Below are 19,935 nucleotides of genomic sequence, written 5' to 3'. Positions count from 1 at the left end.
TAAAAATACAGATGTTAAAATGGCTCCTACTTTTCTTTAGTATGAACATATGGGCCAAATGAAAGACCTTGTCCCTTACACTTGTCAGAAGACCTAGATGAAACTCTCTGACAAAATGGAGAAATACAAGCCTCTTTTACTTCTCTTAATGATAAATATACAATCTGCCAATAAGTAGGAAGATTCACAAGTATGCGTAACCAAACTGGCAACAAGAATACAGGTTGCTGAAACTGAAGATGTAAAGAAGTCCAGTGGGAGTTCACAAGTCAGTTACTCTCAAAACATGACTACTGGCACATATAGAAACAGAGCACTTAAAAATCTTCTCTTTCCCCAGCATTGTAATGCTGCCTCTGTTTTAATTCTTCAATTCGCATAAAGCTAAGATTGTCTCTTACAAGATCAAGCGTGAGAGCAAACACTGCCATGGTTTACTTCTGGTGGATGTCAGGGACATCACATGAATCTCATTAGGAATATCAGGACAGATTTTTTACTTGAGTCTGAATTTGTAAAATTGCATGTATTATCCATGCAAGGGCATTCCTGACCACTAATAACGGGGGAGATAATTCCACTCATCAGATTGAATCTTCACTTCTAGAGACAATACAAAAGGGATCAAGAAAAGTCAGAAACCTCAGGAGAATAGTCAGGGAAGAGTCAATATTTTCTTTTTAATTGAATAGGCGGGTTAAAGGCTGAAACGATAAATGGACATTCAACAGTGAGTCATTATACTACCCTCACATTTGGGACTGGGAACAGTGAAAACGTACCACATTTTTTAGTTAGTGTAGTAATTAAATGAAAACCAACTATGGGTAACAGCTTGGATCCCTAAGGACTTACTGCTTCCCACATTGGAGGGATGGAGGGACAACGGAGATGGAGAATGTACCCCATTTGTGCCCCCACTCTTCCCCTAGACCAGGCTGCTGGTAATGAATTCCTGACTATTCCTAAGGAAAACTTAGCAAATCATGCCTCTTGCTACTCTCCCTTCCCCACCTGAACTCTTCCTCTTGCTTTCTTTCTCTGGTGGCGCAGAAAGGCCCAAGGTGACAGGAGAACACCCTGAAGGTAACAACTTGTCCCCTTTACTTCAAGAAATAAAGGGGTACAATCTCAAGACCTGCTGGTGTTTCCAATTGACAAGTGACAATACTAAAAGATGAAAGCCTTCAGTTTAATGTCATCAACCATGCCTTCACTCCTTGGGAAATTCATTTTCCTAGACTCAGCAGCCATTTTTTACACATCTCCAATCACTTCTGATAGTAAAGATAATCCTTTTCCATATGGATCATCCATGAAGATGACACAGTTGTTTAGTTAAATTGCCATAGTAAAATAACTTAAAACACAACTAAAGGGCTTCCCTGGTGGCGCAGTGGTTGAGAATCTGCCTGCCAATGCAGGGGACATGGGTTCGAGCCCTGGTCTGGGAAGATCCCACATGCCGCAGAGCAACTGGGCCCGTGAGCCACAACTGCTGAGCCTGCGCGTCTGGAGCCTGTGCCCCACAGCGGGAGGGGCCGCGATGGTGAGAGGCCCGCGCACCGCAATGAAGAGTGGCCCCCGCTTGCCGCAGCTAGAGAAAGCCCTCGCACGAAACGAAGACCCAACACAGCTAAAAATAAATAAATAAATAAATAAATAAATAAATAAATAGAGTAGCTATTAAAAAAAACAAACAAACAAAAAAAAAAACACAACTAAAAAACAAGGGACTCTCTAACACATGGTTAGAACAACTGAAAACTTCAGGATGGTTCATGTGCTTTCATTCCCAAATGTCATAGGGGATTACTCCCAAATTATTTCAGAAGGTAAAACTTGGAGTAACTCATTGAGTAAACCACATTTCTCAGATTATATGATATAGTCTTTTAAGAATACTTTCTCAAGGGAAAAAATAATTGGTGTAAATAATCATCTCAAAATAACAAAAGGAAAATGCAAATAGCACCTATATGATAATGCCACTATATAAGAAGTAAATCATGAGAAAATTTGAAGCCCAGTCCCAATCAATGTGGTTTTAAGAAGGAAACAGAATACGCTAGTAAAATAAAGAAGTATATTGACAATGGATTACATTTGGCCGGCAAGCCACGATGAAACAGGATTTTATTTACTTATTTTGAATGAATTCTAAGCCAATGCATATTGTGATGAAAATGTTGGTGAAGCAGCAACAAACATGGGGAAAAAAGCCCCTGCTGCTCTCCTATCAGTGGATTTAATGCAAACTTTCTGAAAATCTACACTGGTGACAGCAGAAGGTAATGATTCTACTGTCAGGGAAGAAGCATGATGATACAGCCCAGACAAGGACGTGAGGGAAATCTAAAGCACAGCGTCTCCACTTTTCAATGTTCACTGATGAAAATATATCAACTGTAAATTGGTCTTCCACTGCAGTGTGGCCAAGAAAGAAGCAACCTAACTGGAATCAAATCAGCACCTGTTAAAGGACTAGGATATCGAGATATTCTGGTATTGCATTTTGCCAATGATGCCATCATGGTGATGCACAGCATGACCTTTGTGGAGTGGTCACCATCACCAAGTCACTCTTAATGAGTCCAGACAACTGATCCAGCTTAACAGGAGACAACCAATTTAGCTCATGCAACAATCAACGTATCCTGCACAAGAAGGCAGGTCCTTTAAGACCTTTTATAGTCAGGGAGAGGTGAATGTCTGAGAAAACAATGGCTTCAAGGGAGGGGTTGGCAACCTGCAGCACAGAGGGTCCATAAGTGCAGCTTCTGGGACTTTTTTCCCTTGTTTTTCTATGTACTTTATATGCCTGTGATGTTTTACCTCATACCCTGGGAAGTCTTTTGTCTTGTTTTAATGCATCTTAATTTTAATAAGATCCTCTAGACACACATTTATTTGCTACTGAAAATTAAAATAGCACATCAAAATTTTTTTATTGCAATTCAAAGTTTTGAAAACCAGAAAATCAAGTTAAGGTGCTCTGTCTTAATCATGCCTTATCCAAGCCACCCAATGTTTTAAAATATCTCTTGCAAGAAACGTTATGTCATTTTATTGTGTTTGTTGATTGTATGTAGTAGGCATTGTATGTAGTACAGTACAAAATCTATTTATATTATGTATTTTCTGCTCTATGTAAATATCAAAATCAATAAATAGTTTATAATACTCAAGGTAGGAATAAATTATTGTATTATAGGATAACTGTAGACTCAGAGAATTTTTTAAAGGTTAATACTGAAATATTAAGTATTCAATATTTAACTCTACCAGAGAGGTGACTACTACAAGCAACTCTATGCCAATAAAATGGACACCTGGAAGAAATGGACAAATTCTTAGAAAGGTATAACTTTCCAAGACTGAACCAAGAAGAAATGGAAAATATGAACAGACCAATCACAAGTAATGAAATTGAAACTGTGATTAAAAATCTTCCAACAAACAAAACTCCAGGACCAGATGGCTTCACAGGTGAATTCTGTCAAACATTTAGAGAAGAGCTAACACCCAGCCTTCTCAAACTCTTCCAAAAAATTGCAGAGGAAGGAACACTCCCAAACTCATTCTATGAAGCCACCATCACCCTGATACCAAAACCAGACAAAGATAATACAAAAAAAGAAAATTACAGACCAATATCACTGATGAATATAGATGCAAAAATCCTCAACAAAATACTAGCAAACAGAATCCGACAACATATTGAAAGGATCATACACCATGATCAAGTGGGATTTATCCCAGGGATGCAAGGATCCTTCAGTATACGCAAATCAATCAATGTGATAAACCATATTAACAAGTTGAAGGAGAAAAACCATATGATCACCTCAATAGATGCAGAAAAAGCTTTTGACAAAATTCAACACCCATTTATGATAAAAACTCTCCAGAAAGTTGGCATAGAGGGATCCTACCTCAACATAATAAAGGCCATATATGACAAACCCACAGCAAACATCATTCTCAATGGTGAAAAACTGAAAGCATTTCCTCTAAGATCAGGAACAACACAAGGATGTCCACTCTCGCCACTGTTATTCAACGTAGTTTTGGAAGTCCTAGCCACGGCAATCAGAGAAGAAAAAGAAATAAGAGGAATACAAATTGGAAAAGAAGAAGTAAAACTGCCACTGTTTGAAGATGACATGATACTATACATAGAGAATCCTAAAGATGCCACCAGAAAACTACTAGAGCTAATCAATGAATTTGATAAAGTTTCAGGATACAAAATTAATGCACAGAAATCTCTTGCATACCTATACACTAACTATGAAAGATCTGAAAGAGAAATTAAGCAAACAATCCCACTCACCATTGCAACAAAAAGAATAAAATAATTAGGAATAAACCTACCTAAGGAGGTAAAAGGTCTGTACTCAGAAAACTGTAAGACACTGATGAAAGAAATCAAAGATGACACAAACCAATGGAGAGATATACCATGTTCTTGGATGGGAAGAATCAATATTGTGAAAATGACTATACTACCAATAGCAATCTACAGATTCAATGCAATCCCTATAAAAATTACCAATGGCATTTTTTACAGAACTAGAACAAAAAAATCTTAAAATTTGTATGGAGACACAAAAGACCCTGAATAGCCAAAGGAATCTTGAAAAAGAAAAACAGAGCTGGAGGAATCAGACTCCCTGACTTCAGACTATGCTACAAAGCTACAGTAATCAATACAATATGGTACTGGCACCAAAACAGAAATATGAATCAATGGAACAGGATAGAAAGCCCAGAGATAAACCCACGCACCTATGGTCAACTAATCTATGACAAAGGAGGCAAGGATATACAAGGGAGAAAAGACTGTCTCTTCAATAAGTGGTGCTTGGAAAACTGGACAGCCACATGTAAAAGAATGAAATTAGAACACTCCCTAACACCATACACAAAAATAAACTCAAAATGGATTAAAGACCTAAATGTAAGACCAGACAGTATAAAAATCTTAGAGGAAAACATAGGAAGAACACTCTATGACATAAATCACAGCAAGATCTTTTTTGGTCCACCTCCTAGAGTAATGGAAATAAAAACAAAAATGGCACCTAATGAAACTTCAAAGCTTTTGCACAGCAAAGGAAGCCATAAACAAGATGAAAAGACAACTCTCAGAATGGGAGAAAATATTTGCAAACGAATCAATGGATAAGGGATTAATTTCCAAAATATATAAACAGCTCATGCAGCTCAATATTAAAAAACCAAACAACCCAATTCAAAAATGGGCAGAAGACCTAAATAGACATTTCTCCAAAGAAGACATACAGATGGCTAAGAAGCACATGAAAAGCTGCTCAACATCGCTAATCATTAGAGAAATGCAAATCAAAACTACAATTAGGTATCACCTTGCACCAGTCAGAACGGCCATCATCAAGAAATCTACAAACAGTAAATGCTGGAGAGGGTGTGGAGAAAAGGGAACCCTCTTGCCCTGTTGCTGAGAATGTAAATTGATACAGCCACTATGGAGAACAGTATGGAGGTTCCTTAAAAAACTAAAAATAGAATTACCATATGACCTAGCAATCCCACTACTGGGCATATACCCACAGAAAACCATAATTCAGAGACACATGCACTCCAATGTTCACTGCAGCACTATTTACAATAGCCGAGACATGGAAGCAACCTAAATGCCCATCAACAGACAAATGGATAAAGAAGATGTAGTACATATATACAATGGAATATTACTCAGCCATAAAAGGAATGAAATTGGGTCATTTGTACAGATGTGGATGCATCTAGAGACTGTCATACAGAGTGAAGTAAGTCAGAAAGAGAAAAACAAATATCGTATATTAACGCATATATGTGGAACCTAGAAAAATGGTACAGATGAACCAGTTTGCAGGGCAGAAATAGAGACACAGACATAGAGAACAAACGTATGGACACCAAGGGGGAAAGTGTCCACGGGGGGTGTTGGTGTGATGAATTGGGAGACTGGGATTGATATAAGTACACTAATATGTATAAACTGGATAAATAAAAATAAAAATAAATAATAAATAAATAAAATAAGATGCTTTTATAAAACTGTATTTCCTCCAGTAGTCAATTTCTACTTGGACAACTTCGATTTTTAAAAAGTACAGATACTAGGAATGGCTCTGACTTTGATATGTCTTTTCCAAGTATGAAAATTGTAGCCATATGAAGGATTTGTCAAAAGACCCAGGAGAAACTATCTGACATACTGTGAAACACCAGCTCTTTTCACTCCTCCAAACTCTAAGAATTATAAGAACTACTGGAATGGAGTACTCTCAGTCTCTCTAAGAATATGCTTTGGTAGAGAACTGAGAAATTGGAGAGAAAGGAGAGTGTTGGGAGGGGAAAAGGGCATGAGGGCTGAGTAATGGAGAGAACCATAGTTCCAGGCATGGGTAAAATTTGTCAAAGGTGTGGGTAAGAGTATAAACGAAAACTTCACTAAAATCAACAGTATATACTGCACAGTTTTGTCTTGTGCTGGCTCTCATTCTTAACTGACGTACTTAACTGACTTGTAAGTCACATTGTAAGAAACCTGTCTTAAGACCATTATTTGGAGTAGCAATAGGGGTGGTGGTATAATGTTAATTTCTATTTCCATGTGACACTGTACATATATTCCATCACTGCTAAAAAAGAATTGAATGATATTGCTCAACCATGTCCTTCATTACACAGTGTATCTGTCATATTCACCTCTAAATACATATTTTCAATCCTTTTAGAAAGTAGACACTCGATACTGATTCTGTTCCAGATCACTTGTTAGTAATGACACTTATTAAATGGAAAACCTTGGCCTCGCCAAGATGAAAAGCAAATAAAACATTAGTGACAAGCTTTGCAAAATACAAACCAATGTATATTTGTGCTTGGTGTTCAACAACATTAAATCATGTACAATAAAGACATGTCAGTAACTTGTATTTTAAGTAAAATACTTGCATGTTTGATTTTGGAACACACTGAATGAAGATTACATACATGACTTTCACAGACATATATGAATTTTAAAATGTTTTTGACTAAACATCTACTGACAATGTTCAATTTACTAAATAATATTTAGTCAGTTGCTTTTTTGTACTCTTTCATCATTCAGGTCAAGGAAGATAATTTTGTGGCAGTGGCAGTATCTTATCTCTATTTTTTTCCTTTCAGAACACTAACATGTTTATATCCTTCCTCTAACCTATTTTCAATTGGAAAAAGAAAAGGTAGTCTCAGTAGAATACCTGCAAAACATCAAATACACAGGAGTGGTAATCAAATGCAATCCAAACAGCCTTCCAAGGTGCACACTGCATGAATAACATCACTCTCCCCAGTGCATTCATTCAGCCTCCTTTCTAATAGGTGTTCTGATACCAGTCATCACATTCAATGATAGTAAAGATCTATTTCCAATATGGGCATGCTTTACAGTCTTGACTGGCACTTCCCGGGATGAGAAAATACAAGCTTGATACCTTTTTGCATCTATAACTTTTGGGTTTTACAGACTGGTTGACAAAGCCCACCCACAGTCTTCTTTATTGCCATGCAAATATTCTAAGCCCCCAAAAGCCTGAGCTGGGATTCAATTAGATTTTTTCCCCTGATATACTAACTAAACTTGTTTGTCAATATACCATATCCAAGTTGCATGTATTTTGCTCTTAATAAGAGGAAAGGACATATTCTTTGTTTCGTTTTTTATAGACAATTTAACTTCTTGTCTTGTATTCAAATTCCTAATCATTGGATGGTGTGCCACTATTGAGTTTGGAGGAGAAGGACTAAAGCTTTAGGAGATACTTATTTTCTAGAGAGTAAAACACTGAAGAGGTAGTTTAGATGAGTAAAACGATTCATTGAGAAAGAATTTTACTTTATTGCATTTAACATATTACCTTTAAAACTTCACCATATTTCAGGGTTGATGAAGTTTAAACATATTAGTTAAAAATCTTCAGTTTGGACCCCAAAATGACACTCCCAGGTGTACATCCACACAAAAACTGTAGTCAAATGTTCATATAGGCATTATTTACAATAGGCAAAAATGTTAAAACAACCCAAATGCCCATTAACTGAAGAATGGATAAATAAAATGTGGTATATCCATGCAATGGAATATTACTGGGCCATAAGAAGAATGAAGTGCTGACACATGCTACAACGTGGATAAACCTTTAAATCACGATGCAAAGTGAAAGAAGTCAGTCACAAAAAATCACATATTGTATAATTCCTTACATATGAAATATCCAGGATAGGCAAAACCATAGAGACAGAAAGTAGATTAGGACTAGGAGAGGGTTCAGGAGAAATGAGGAGTGACTGCTAATAGGTATAGGGTTTCTTTATGGAATGATGAATATAGAGTTGACCCTTGAGCAAAATGGGTTTGAACTGTGTGGGTCCACTTGTACTCAGAGTTTTTTCGATAGTAATACTACAACACTATACGATCCACTGTTGGTTGAATCCACGGATGTGGATCCTTGGATACAAAGAACCAACTACAAGTTATATGCAAATTTTCAACTGCATGGAGGGTTAGCACCCCTAACCCTCACACTGGTCATGGGCCAGCTGTGTTCTAAAATTGATTCTGGTGATGGCTGAACAATCCTTTGAATATACTGAGAACACTGAACTGTACTTCCTAAATGTGTTAATTATATGGATTATGAATGAATAACTCAATAAAGCTCTTTAAAAAATATCTGGTTGAGAATTTTTTCTTTCTAATTTTCACAGTCTTTTCAATAAGGTCATACATTCACAGTGGGTTTTAACAACAGAAATCTTTTAAAATAGAGAAATGATTTTTTTTTTAAATTTATAAAAGGAGAATTGCTTTGATGAAAGTTGAAAAAGGTAGTTATTCACCTTGATTTCTAAGTACTCAGATGACTACCTAAATATCCACCTATTACGTGAGGACTCTGGGTAAAATAAGGGTTAGGAGACCTACACTGGTCATGATATTTGCACCTTTTGGAGACAATCTCCATGCTGTTGTTTACTCTCTGTTGCCTTCCTGATCTGAAAACCTCTTCATATGACTCTGGATTTTATTACAGGGGTAACCTTTTGTACGTTCAAAGCCAAGGTCATGTCCCTTCAGCTCAAATCCAGTCCTGAGGCATAAATCTTTCAGAAAAGATCCTTCCACACTTGCATCACAAAGACTCTGACACATGTCACAATGAAGCAACTTCCATTAAGTTGCAGCAATGAATGCCCCTTCATTTGACGGACTCTGAAAAATTGTTCTATCTTTCCCCATTCCCATGACAGCTGTCACCATGTCATATATAGAGAAAAGTTTAAAAAAGAAAGGCCTCTTGCTTTCCCGACCGTTGTCACCACTAGCGGCAACATAATATGCAATGTTACCAAGGGGAAATAAACACTGTATAAGAAACTAGACAATGCCTATATTGGAAAAGCCCACATTTTACTTTCATAAATGGTAGGAACAAAGGGAAACAGTAGTATTATTTATAATACTTCAGAATATCCCCTATGGAGTATATCTGTCCTGTCTCCAGTATACATCTCAATTCCTATGGTTCTGGAGAGAGCATCTATCCCAGATAAAGCATTCAAAATATTTCACTTCACATGTCTTTAAATAACTAACCACAAGACTTGGGTGTCAGGGAAAGATGCATCAGATCAATTTAGGATGGAAGGCAAAGATTTAGGGCGTAAAGCAGTGTAACATAAAATGAGGCAAAAATTTTTTTTTTTTTTTAAACTTTGGGTTTATTTATTTATTTATGGCTGTGTTGCGTCTTCGTTTCTGTGCGAGGGCTTTCTCTAGTTGCGGCAAATGGGGGCCATTCTTCATCGCGGTGCACAGGTCTCTCATTATCACGGCCTTGTTGCGGAGTACAGGCTCCAGACGCACAGGCTCAGTAATTGTGGCTCACGGGCCTAGTTGCTCCGCGGCATGTGGGATCTTCCCAGACCAGGGCTCGAACCCGTGTCCCCTGCATTGGCAGGCAGATTCTCAACCACTGCGCCACCAGGGAAGCCCGAGGCAAAAACTTTTAACTTGACAGGTTGATAGACTTGTTGATCTAATACATTTTCTTTTCTGATTTCAAATAACAATACAGTGATAAAAAGATGCCCAAGAAAGAATTCCTTAGTTATAAAATTCAGTGTGGGTGGAAGGAGGAGTTCAAACTGGTCTTTACTGTTATTATTCAAATGCAATGCAGACCGCCCCCCACACTGGTATCATTTGGGAGCTATTTATAAATTCAGATTTCAAGCCTCACTCCAGTCCTGCTGAATCAGAATCTGCATTTTCATACTTTAATGTCTGAAAAGCACTGTCCACGCTATTTTACCACTCGTGTCACTATTCAATGTTTGGATTCTTGGGCCACTGAAACAATTCATTTCTTACTAGTTACAGCTATTAAGTAATACTGACATAAGAAAAGAAACGTAATGCAACACAATACATACCGTATTGTTAAATTCACTAAAAGTTCAAAACATCAGATTTCTCATGTGACAGCTATGCTATAGCCTTAATACTGAGGGCAGGTTAAGAGATATTCTAAATCAATTGATATCTAAGACTACATCATTTGTTAGAGTCTCTATGGAAAATGAAACACGCTTGTTAATACTGAGTACAGATCTTTAAAATACTACATCACTTTGATGCTGAGGCAATTTGAGGTTGATGCTTACACAAATGTGACTTTGCCTAAGAAGGTGGTGTTTCTAGATGATGAAAAGGAAGGGGCTTGTATTGTGCCGGCAGGTAATGTAATATGCTTTGAACTGGCCAGTGACGTATTTCATGTATACAACAACTGCTTAGGCAGGCCACATGCATACCCAATTCAATGATGTCTGTAGAGGATTTGCCTGCCTGGTAATGGTAAAAATAAACCCTTGAGTGCTCTGTGTTTAATTAAGGAAGCAGATTTGGAAAGCCATTGAGCCTTTAGGCTCTTAACATTAAGAATCATCCAGCTCATCACTTCCTAGGATCACACGAGGTCAGGACCACTGTACCAAAGCTCAGAGACAACGTTCTGTGGTGATTGAAGCACTACTACTTCTGTGCCTCTGAAAAAAAAAAATGACATCAGATGCCCACACAATTAATCACTGAAGAGTGTTTAGCCCTCAGAAAAAAGACAAAGCTGTCATCTCCTCAGTAAATCCCTCTAACTGGCTACTTCAAAACTTAGGTAAGCTCCCAGGTCACCAAAGGGAAGTTAAAAGGGAGAGAAAAGTCAATAGCCTTGGGGAAAGAATTGATAAGGCAGACAGGCACTATATATTCTAGTACCTATTTTCATTTTACACACTGAAATGAAATAGTGCACTAAGAGCCCCTTTTCACTTAGTTGGCATAATATTTACTTCCTAATTATTATCTTTAATACTAATAGCACTTTGCAGTTATAAAAACATCTTGTTCCAAAAAGCTCAAAATGTTTCCTCACATATCAATTCAACTCTGCTTAAGACCATGTCTCAGGGAGGGATGGCTGTACCCATACCAATGGTATAAATATAGTTATAAATAGGTTTCAAATTAGTCAATTCGATCGACTCCATCATTTAAGGCAGGTGGAAAGGAAACACCTAAGAAATGAGTGACTTGTTGGGTAGATAGAAGTCCAGCTTTATTCACAGAAGTGAAAAGAGGGGAAGGTCTGCCTTAGCAACCTGGGCGCCTTATTACAAAATGCTACTCTCAAACAAACGTACAAACAAGAAGTCTGCTTCAGTGATTCAGCTATTTTAGGCCAACATAATTCTGAGTTCACAAAAACATCCAGAAAATTGTTTTGTTCCTTTACTTCATATGGCCTGTATAGAATCAATTTAAATACCACAGAAGTACTTTTAGCTGGAGAAATGAGCCAGAAGAGCAAAAGGAGGCAGTGGAGACTCAAAGAAAAGCCACCAAGGTCCCCAGCATAGCCTACAGAACCTCTCCTTCCCTCTTCTTCACAGATTTTGCCCAGTGAGAATGGGCACACTTTGATAAGGACAGCAACTTTCTGTGTGTTTTATTCATCGCCGTATCCCTACACCCTAGAGCAGAATGAGGTAAATAGTAGATAAATAATGTTAAAATGAATGAATGAATGAATGAACTAGGTTGGCAATCATGAAGATGGGCCCACCTGCTGATTCTGTCAGCTGCACGGTAAGCAAGAAAAAGGCGAATGCCTAAACATCAAAGCATTGTGTTCCTTTAGCAGATACAACCTGCAAAACGTCTGTTGTAAAACTACATAGCATATAGGCTGTGTCCTTGAGGTGAAAAACAAGTGAAAATTAGACCATCTTTTCTAATGCGATGTGACGTGTCTAATCTCACATAATGCAGATGTGACAGAAGCATCTGCAGGTTTCCTCTACCTGCCTGATTAGATACGTACTCTGTGTCTGTGCAAAGTTTTTTTTTTTTTTTTAAAGGAAATAATCATCAACGTATCCCTTTCAATAGTAGTGTAAATCATGTTTGGCAACGTTAGTGCCAAATTTAAATACAAAAATTACATGTTAGTAAAACCAGTCACTGTAATTGTAGTCTATCAAACTGAATAACAGGTATATTAGATCTGTTTATTTATTGAATTCTGTGTGATTAACACCATACTTATACCTGTAAAATAATGAGTTCTTAAATCTGACCCCTACAAATTGACAATTTGGAGACATATTAGGATCTAAAGAAGCTTTGTAGGAATCCTAACATGTTTTGTTCTAGTTTCCCCTTAAATTCCTTTCTAAAAGTGCATAGAATAACTTATACTAGAGGATGTAAACTATGAGTATAGATTTGAAAGCTGTCTCTAGCTTTGAAACACTGAAAAAATAAATAGAGGTATTTAACATGGGTGACGTGTAGCAACACTGAGCACACAACCCTACATGGCACTAAAGAGAGACGCTTATGCACTGTCCTCAGCCAACCCTGTGGAGGCTCTATTTTCTGACATCTGGTCTACCTCACTCATTTATGTTTTCAGCCTGGTATCAACAGGCCCTTTCTTTGGGCTTTCTGGCTCTCAGTAGCTTTCTAGTATTATGGCATGATCATAGAATCTAGATAGCAATTCAAGGGTTACTCTCTTGCCAGAGAAAGAGCACCATGGTGTTCTGGAAATTCTACGCTCTATTCCTAGTCACACTACTTACTATTTTAGATAAGCCCCTAGCCCTAATAGAGGAGAATCAGACAAGACAATCTGTAGAACATTTCCAGACTTAACATTCCATGGTTTCTTGTCACTGTTTCCCCATTTGTGAGGGTGGCCATTCTTGACCTATGACAGGGTCACCTGCATGTCCCCATTACACATTCTGCTACATACGAGAATGCCTTCTAAAATTGTTAATCAAAAATACTTTTAGAAAAACAGTTTATCAATGTAGCCTTGCCCTAAGCAATTATATCTGTAAAATAATATATTTTAGTTCCTAGTTACATATTTTTTTCTTTTAACATATCCATTAAAAGTATCTATCTATATCCTAAAGTCATCAGACATTCCAACAGCGGTATTTGCTTCACACTCTGGGAGAAACTGCCATGTGGAGCCCAAAGTTTACTAAAATGGATATTTTAGAGAAATTATCAGAGTCTTAGCCAGGCTTTCAAACAGGTTCCTAACTCTATCTTTCAGATAATTTTGATATTGAATACCTTCAAATACAAACTCAAGAATGTTTCCCAAGGGAAATATTTTAGTCTATCATTTTACATGAATATCTTGAATATTACTCACGTGTTATGAAATTAATTTGGGAAAAAATACCACTGTAACCAATGTATCATTCAGCCATACCCCTTGATGAACATCAAAAATTTGCAGATTTTAGCTTTGTTGTACACACACACACACACACAAACACACACACACACAGACACATGCACACACACCACTTAGCTGAGAAACTGTTTTTCTCCTAATAATTTAGGTAAGCATGTTTAAAAGTAAAGTCATTTTTAAAGCTTTCACATCTGTTAGAGGTACTCGCATGCCACAAAAGGTCCTTTCAACAAGAAATATAATACTACAGGAGAGGTTAACGACAGCAATCCACTGAATACCCTGGCGGATTCCTGCAGGGAGAGGTAGAGGGGGGACTCCAGGGAAGGACTGTGTCTAAATCTGCTGCTTTTCTTTGCTCTCAGCACACAGCCAGACAGCTGGATGGGAGGAAGAGTCACACACCTTAAATTACCAGATTCACAGTTAACACACACATCATAAAGATGCCAGAGTCCATGTTTGAACACATGATTTGTTCTCTTCTGGGAGATGGTGCTTGTTTCCCCACCCGGGGTCGAGCATCATGCCTACCAACCTGAAAGGTGCACAAATGCATGGAATTCTAAGCAGCACGAGGCAAAGTTCTTGCAAATGACTGTGTATAATTAGTGACGTGACTCATTTAGAGGCTCTTGTCTGGTAGAAAAGGGCATTTATCTGACTGCTCCAGAGACCTAAACATTTTACTCTGGATACGATGCTTAGTAGAGGAAAAGTGAGGTGAAATGATTTCAAGAAGTCCTTCCATATCATGGCGCATCATGCCCCACAATAAGAACGTTAAATTCACTTGTGAGCGGTTGAAGTGATTTAATAAAATCAAACTCCTAAAACTTCCTGGTCACCTCTCCTGGTACTCTTTGAGGTCATACACATAAATGGTGAGCGGGTGTGTGGGGGGGGGGGAGATCAGAAACACAAAAATTGATAGAAGAATCAAGACAATTCACTAGCAACCTGCATGGACAGCTACAAAATGTTTATGAATACTTACCACATGAAACATGATACCCATATACGCTATTCCAGAAGTCCTCACTAAGTAAGACAATTCACACTGATGCCACAGTACACACTCCATTGACGATAATTCTATTTTTAAAACTTGTTTGGACAGTTAAGAGCCAAAGGCGTTCCTTTTTCTCTGTATCTCCTCACTGATTTAAATTTCTGAATCATTTGCACAGTAACTTAGCAATACCTATGCCAATTAATTTGGAATTAGTCCCAGTGCCCTGACACTTGGTATTTTTTCACTCACTCATCACAACACCCTCTTTCCTCTACTTCCTTATTTACATTGTTTTTTTTTTTGTTTGTTTGTTTGTTTTGCAGAGCACTCAAATTTCTATCCCTTGATATAGGGTTTCCTTCTGGCAAGCCTTAAATCTCCCTCCTCGAGTCCCCTTTGCCGAATGCGTGGCACAGTCAGCTTCTCTAAGTTCTGTCATAGCCTCAGAATCTGTTGCCCTGCATTTTATATCTAACCACAGAAATACTTTATTCCCTTGCAGCTCCTTCTGATATGCTCCCCTCAATATTAAATCATCCTGGTCCTTCCTAGAAACAACAGAGAAATTTCATGCTGATACGCAGAAAGACTCTCATTCCTACGTTGGAATATAAGCAAAGACAGAAAACCATGAACAAAACCTACTGCCACGTCTGAGACTGATTTACAACTTTACTTTTTTAACTACACAGTAAAACAGTCTGATAAACCACTGGAGCTATTAACTAAGTGATACTGAATTGAACATCTCAAGTCATCAGATCCACTGGTTTAAAACCAAAAGTAGTGTCCCTGAAGCTGCCCGGTAACTTATAATCAGGGATTTGAGAGCCACAAATTATCGGACATATCTGTCACCATAATATTTTTTGCATAGAAATAGTACTTAAGTACAACATCATTTTGGTCATGGAACGATGCACAACTATAAAGCTGAGGAAATATTCCACGTTACTGATTCTACTTACTACAGGGCCCGCCACCTAAAAAGTCAGGATATCTACCCAATTTTATGAGATTTGGAAAATTAATTTTATACTCTGCATGGATCACATCAAATACAGTCTATGAGTTCAATAAGGAATAACATTAATATTCAAAATAAGCCACACAGACAGAGATTTCCTAATAGTAAAACTTGAGAGAAAAATTAATATTCCAACTTATATTTAAAAGCTGCCCTAACACTACCCTTTTCTGGAATAAGCAGCAAAGCCCATCCAAGCTATTAATGTCATCGAATGGTCACTTAAAATCCATCTCATAGTACACACAATGGATGTTAAGATATATATATATATATATATATATATATATATATATATATATATATATATATATAAATGTTGTCAAGTGTTAAGTAGAATATTTAGCCTGCAATTATTTTGTGCCATTCCAGCTATTCAGTCAATGTGTATGCTCACTTCATTTACAAGTGAAAGAAACAAAAAACAGTCATCCTTGTATTACAAATATCAATTCTGAAATTAATTTAGCTTCTTCCAGTACTTGTAGCGAAGGTGATCAAACAAAATTTACTCACAATTGGGTATGAGTACATCAAAAAGCCCCAGAATCATTAGTGATGGTTCAGTAACTTCATCATTTGTCGATTTTTTAACTGACAGTCTTATCTCGTAATGAACAGTTCTGAGATTACAATAAACATAGAACGAAGAAAATTTTCCATGAGGTTTTTTTCTTTTAACGCTCTTGGATGCTACAAAGTTGCCCGCATGATTATGCTGTCAGGTATATATTTCATACTAAAATCATTTATGGCTTTTTATTTTCCATACCATTTAACAAGACTGTCATTTTTCATGGAAAAATAAGATCCTTTGGTGAACATTTTTTCCCTTTTTAAAAATCAAGCTCTTTAATATCCTGCAAAACTGAAGTGGATTCTCATTTGTGAAATTTTGTTTTTGTTTTATTTTTAAATTACATGTTGTCAGCTGAATACATTAGGATGAATCCTGCTTAGTCACCTTCAATTTAGAATATAAGATAAATTATTCTCTTACTTTAAAAATTAACATGGGAAATCTACACACACATATATACACACCCATAACTTTCAGTGTGCTTTCTGCACACACCTGCCTAGGACTAAGTAAATATAATACACAACAGAGCAGTGTATCAGTGTATCAATTATACCTCAATGACCTCTCATAAGAAAAGGTGACAAACAAACAACTTACGCAAAAGAACAGGCGATCCTAACCTTGTTTCTGTTTGACTTTAGAATAAGTCACTAATGAAAAAACAGAGAAGGGAGGCAGGAAAAAAGGGAACCAGGGACAGGGTAGAAAGAGAGGGAGTGGAGATAGAAAAAAGAAGGAAGGAAGGAAGGAACGGAGGGAGGGACGGAGGGAAGAATAGAGGGATGGAGGAAGGAAGGGAGGGAGGGAGGGAGGGGCAGGGAAGAAAAGGAGGAAGAAAGAAAAACAAGAATCCAATTTGTTTTGGATGACAATTATAGCACATTTTGCCCAGTCCCGAGGCAATCTGAAGGGCTATCAGGAGTGAGTGAGAGGCTAGGATGAGGTGTCATGAGATCATGGATTTTCCTAACCTAGAGAGTATCTTAGAAATCATACCATTTTACAGGGGCTACTGATGCACAGAGAGGCAAAGTGCCTTGTTAGAGCTTGCACAGCAGCTGAAAAGAGGTTAACTTAAGCGTCTGCTGGGCCAGGTGAAAACCTAAGGAGCAGATACTGATATTGCAGAGTCGAGGTTTACTAACATTTAAAATCATCCCCCAATTTTTTAGGTTATTAAAGTCATGCTTTTTCCATTCAACCAGATTCACTTTTGAACGTCTCGTGGAAAGAGTTTACGGAACTTCCTGCTTCACCTCACATTTGCGGGTGCAACCCATCAAGCAGGGATAGGGTGCGGTCTGTATGCAAAAGGGACCTGCTGACAAATGCTGCTGAGGATGCTGTGAAGTTCCCCCTGTGCTTAGCCCAGCAGCTCTGGGACAGACATGACAGTGAGCCAAGGGCCCAAAGCACAGCTGCCAGGGGGCTTTTCTCTCTTGCTGTGCCCCTTCTCACAGGATTCTTTACTTTGTTCAACTCTAGCAGCTTCTGGATGCTGAGGGAGCCCTGAACTGGGAACAGCCTGGAAATTATCTACAGGGCTCGTTTGGTGGATTTGTACTCACGCTTGCAAACGCATAGAGAGACAAACTCTTTTTACATACAAAATGCAAGACTTTTCTTTTATTATCTTTTATAGCAGTTAAAATTTATTTTGAAGGCCAATCAAATCACCATGACTTTAAAAGCCCCTATTACAAGGTATATGTAACACCCATCTGGCCTCCCCATCTGTCAAATGACCAGACCCTAAACTAACCCCTGAAGCATCCAATCCCCTTTTCTACAGATTGAGCATAACTGAGGAGACAGTGTCCCAATTTTTATTAAATAGTTAAAATATTTCTAAATAATAGGAGCACACTATAAATCTTGCAAATACCTCTTGGATCTTTGAGGTGACCAGCCGCAAAAAAAAACTGTTTAACATCACAGGAGTTGACATTTCTAAATGTTTGAATGGAAAAGAAGAAGTCAAACTTAACTACTTCAGAAGAATACTTCTCTACAAAGGGCAAAAGTTCCTGCTAAATATATACATACACACACACACACACACACACACATATACATATATATGTGTATATATACACACACACATATATATAGAAGAATTCAGGAGTCACACACAAAATTGAAATTCAAAAGAAAACAGCACATACTAAATTATTTAGATACAAAACAAACGATTGTACAAAAATCACTGGACCTTAACTACTTCTATTTCTGTTCCTTACATCATTTTAAATAAGATCACACCTCTGCGAGATCACATACTTGCACTAGTTAGAAAAACACAAACTATTATTTAAAATATAGCTGAGACTTCCTCAGTAACCATCACTCACACAAGTCAGCTCAGTTTGGGAAGAAGGCATGAGGCCAATCTTTTGCTTAGGGGAAATGTAACTAACCATCAAATCCACTTGCCATTATTTCAGATTTCCATATTTCAGACCCTTAAACACACTTACTTTTTTCCAGAGAACAGAATTCTCCTCAAGGACAGCAGCCCTGGGACTGTTGGCTACCCAGAGGTACCACGGCCATTCTCCTTTTGCTTCATCTTGCCAGATGTTAAGCGCTCTTTATTGGTTTGTTAACTTTTCTCCTCCAAACCTCAAGCTCTGAAAATGCCTGTGCTCATGTACACTGCCATCTATTTTGAGTCTTCTCCCCCTTGCATCATTCCCCTCAACCAAATCTAATGAGAACATCCTCTGTCCTCACCAGTGAGACACTTTGATACTTCACAGCCTGTGGTTTCTCTCTGCTTTGAAACTTACTGCCTATTCAGAAAAATTGTATTTCCACTCCGGAAACTGCGGGATCCTCTGGCTCCATGGACTCAAGCTCAATGAGGGCACTTCGATTCCCCTTTGCAGATAGGAATGATTTGAAGTTCACTTTGGTCCACCTCAGCTCTGGCCATTGGTTCAAGTGGTTAAAGCCTCTTATATTCAAATTCTATTCTTACAGCAGCTCAATTATCCTACTTTCAATCCAGGAAGAAAAGTGTGGTTTATATTTAGGTTAGGGGAAACCCAGACCAAAAATCCGTATATCCTTTTCCACAGTGATAACGATCTTTAATTTCACTAAGCCATTGATCATTTGAAAGACACCATGCAAACATTATTAACAATATTAATTTCTAATACCATTTTTAAGATGAATTCATCTTGCATAGATAACAAGTACTAATTTGATAGGTTGCATTTGGAGACATATGAAAGATAAATGAACCCAGAGCTGAACTGATAATTTTTGCTTTTTTAAATTTCACATCTCCATAAAAAGTAGTGCATTCAAAAGCAAAAATGGGCTAAACATAGGCTCTTATTTTTCAATACCATCCCTCAGAATGAAAAAAGAGACATATACTTTATGTTTGCAAATATTCCTAATAGTTACCCCCACCCCTGGCAAAGTTTCTAAATAGCATGCA

General features: G+C 37.6%; 1 protein-coding gene across 7 annotated transcripts in view; it reads right to left on the bottom strand.

Annotated features, from left to right (window-relative positions):
* The window catches only part of CNTN4 (contactin 4), a 928,656-nt gene that overhangs the window by 511,015 nt on the left and 397,706 nt on the right, over positions 1-19,935 (bottom strand). The window contains exon 1 of one of the 7 annotated variants that reach the window (XM_082412130.1): positions 18,962-19,251. The exons of the other annotated variants lie outside the window; for them this stretch is intronic. The gene's annotated coding sequence lies outside the window, so the exon portion shown is untranslated. Of the gene's footprint in view, positions 1-18,961; positions 19,252-19,935 lie in introns of those variants that run through there. 7 annotated transcript variants of the gene reach the window in all.

The sequence above is a fragment of the Balaenoptera physalus genome (genome assembly GCF_965194825.1).
Source record: "Balaenoptera physalus genome assembly, chromosome: 11".
NCBI lineage: Eukaryota > Metazoa > Chordata > Mammalia > Artiodactyla > Balaenopteridae > Balaenoptera > Balaenoptera physalus.
The sequence above is the reverse complement of the archived record's forward strand: the minus strand, read 5'-3'. Positions and strand labels throughout refer to the sequence as shown.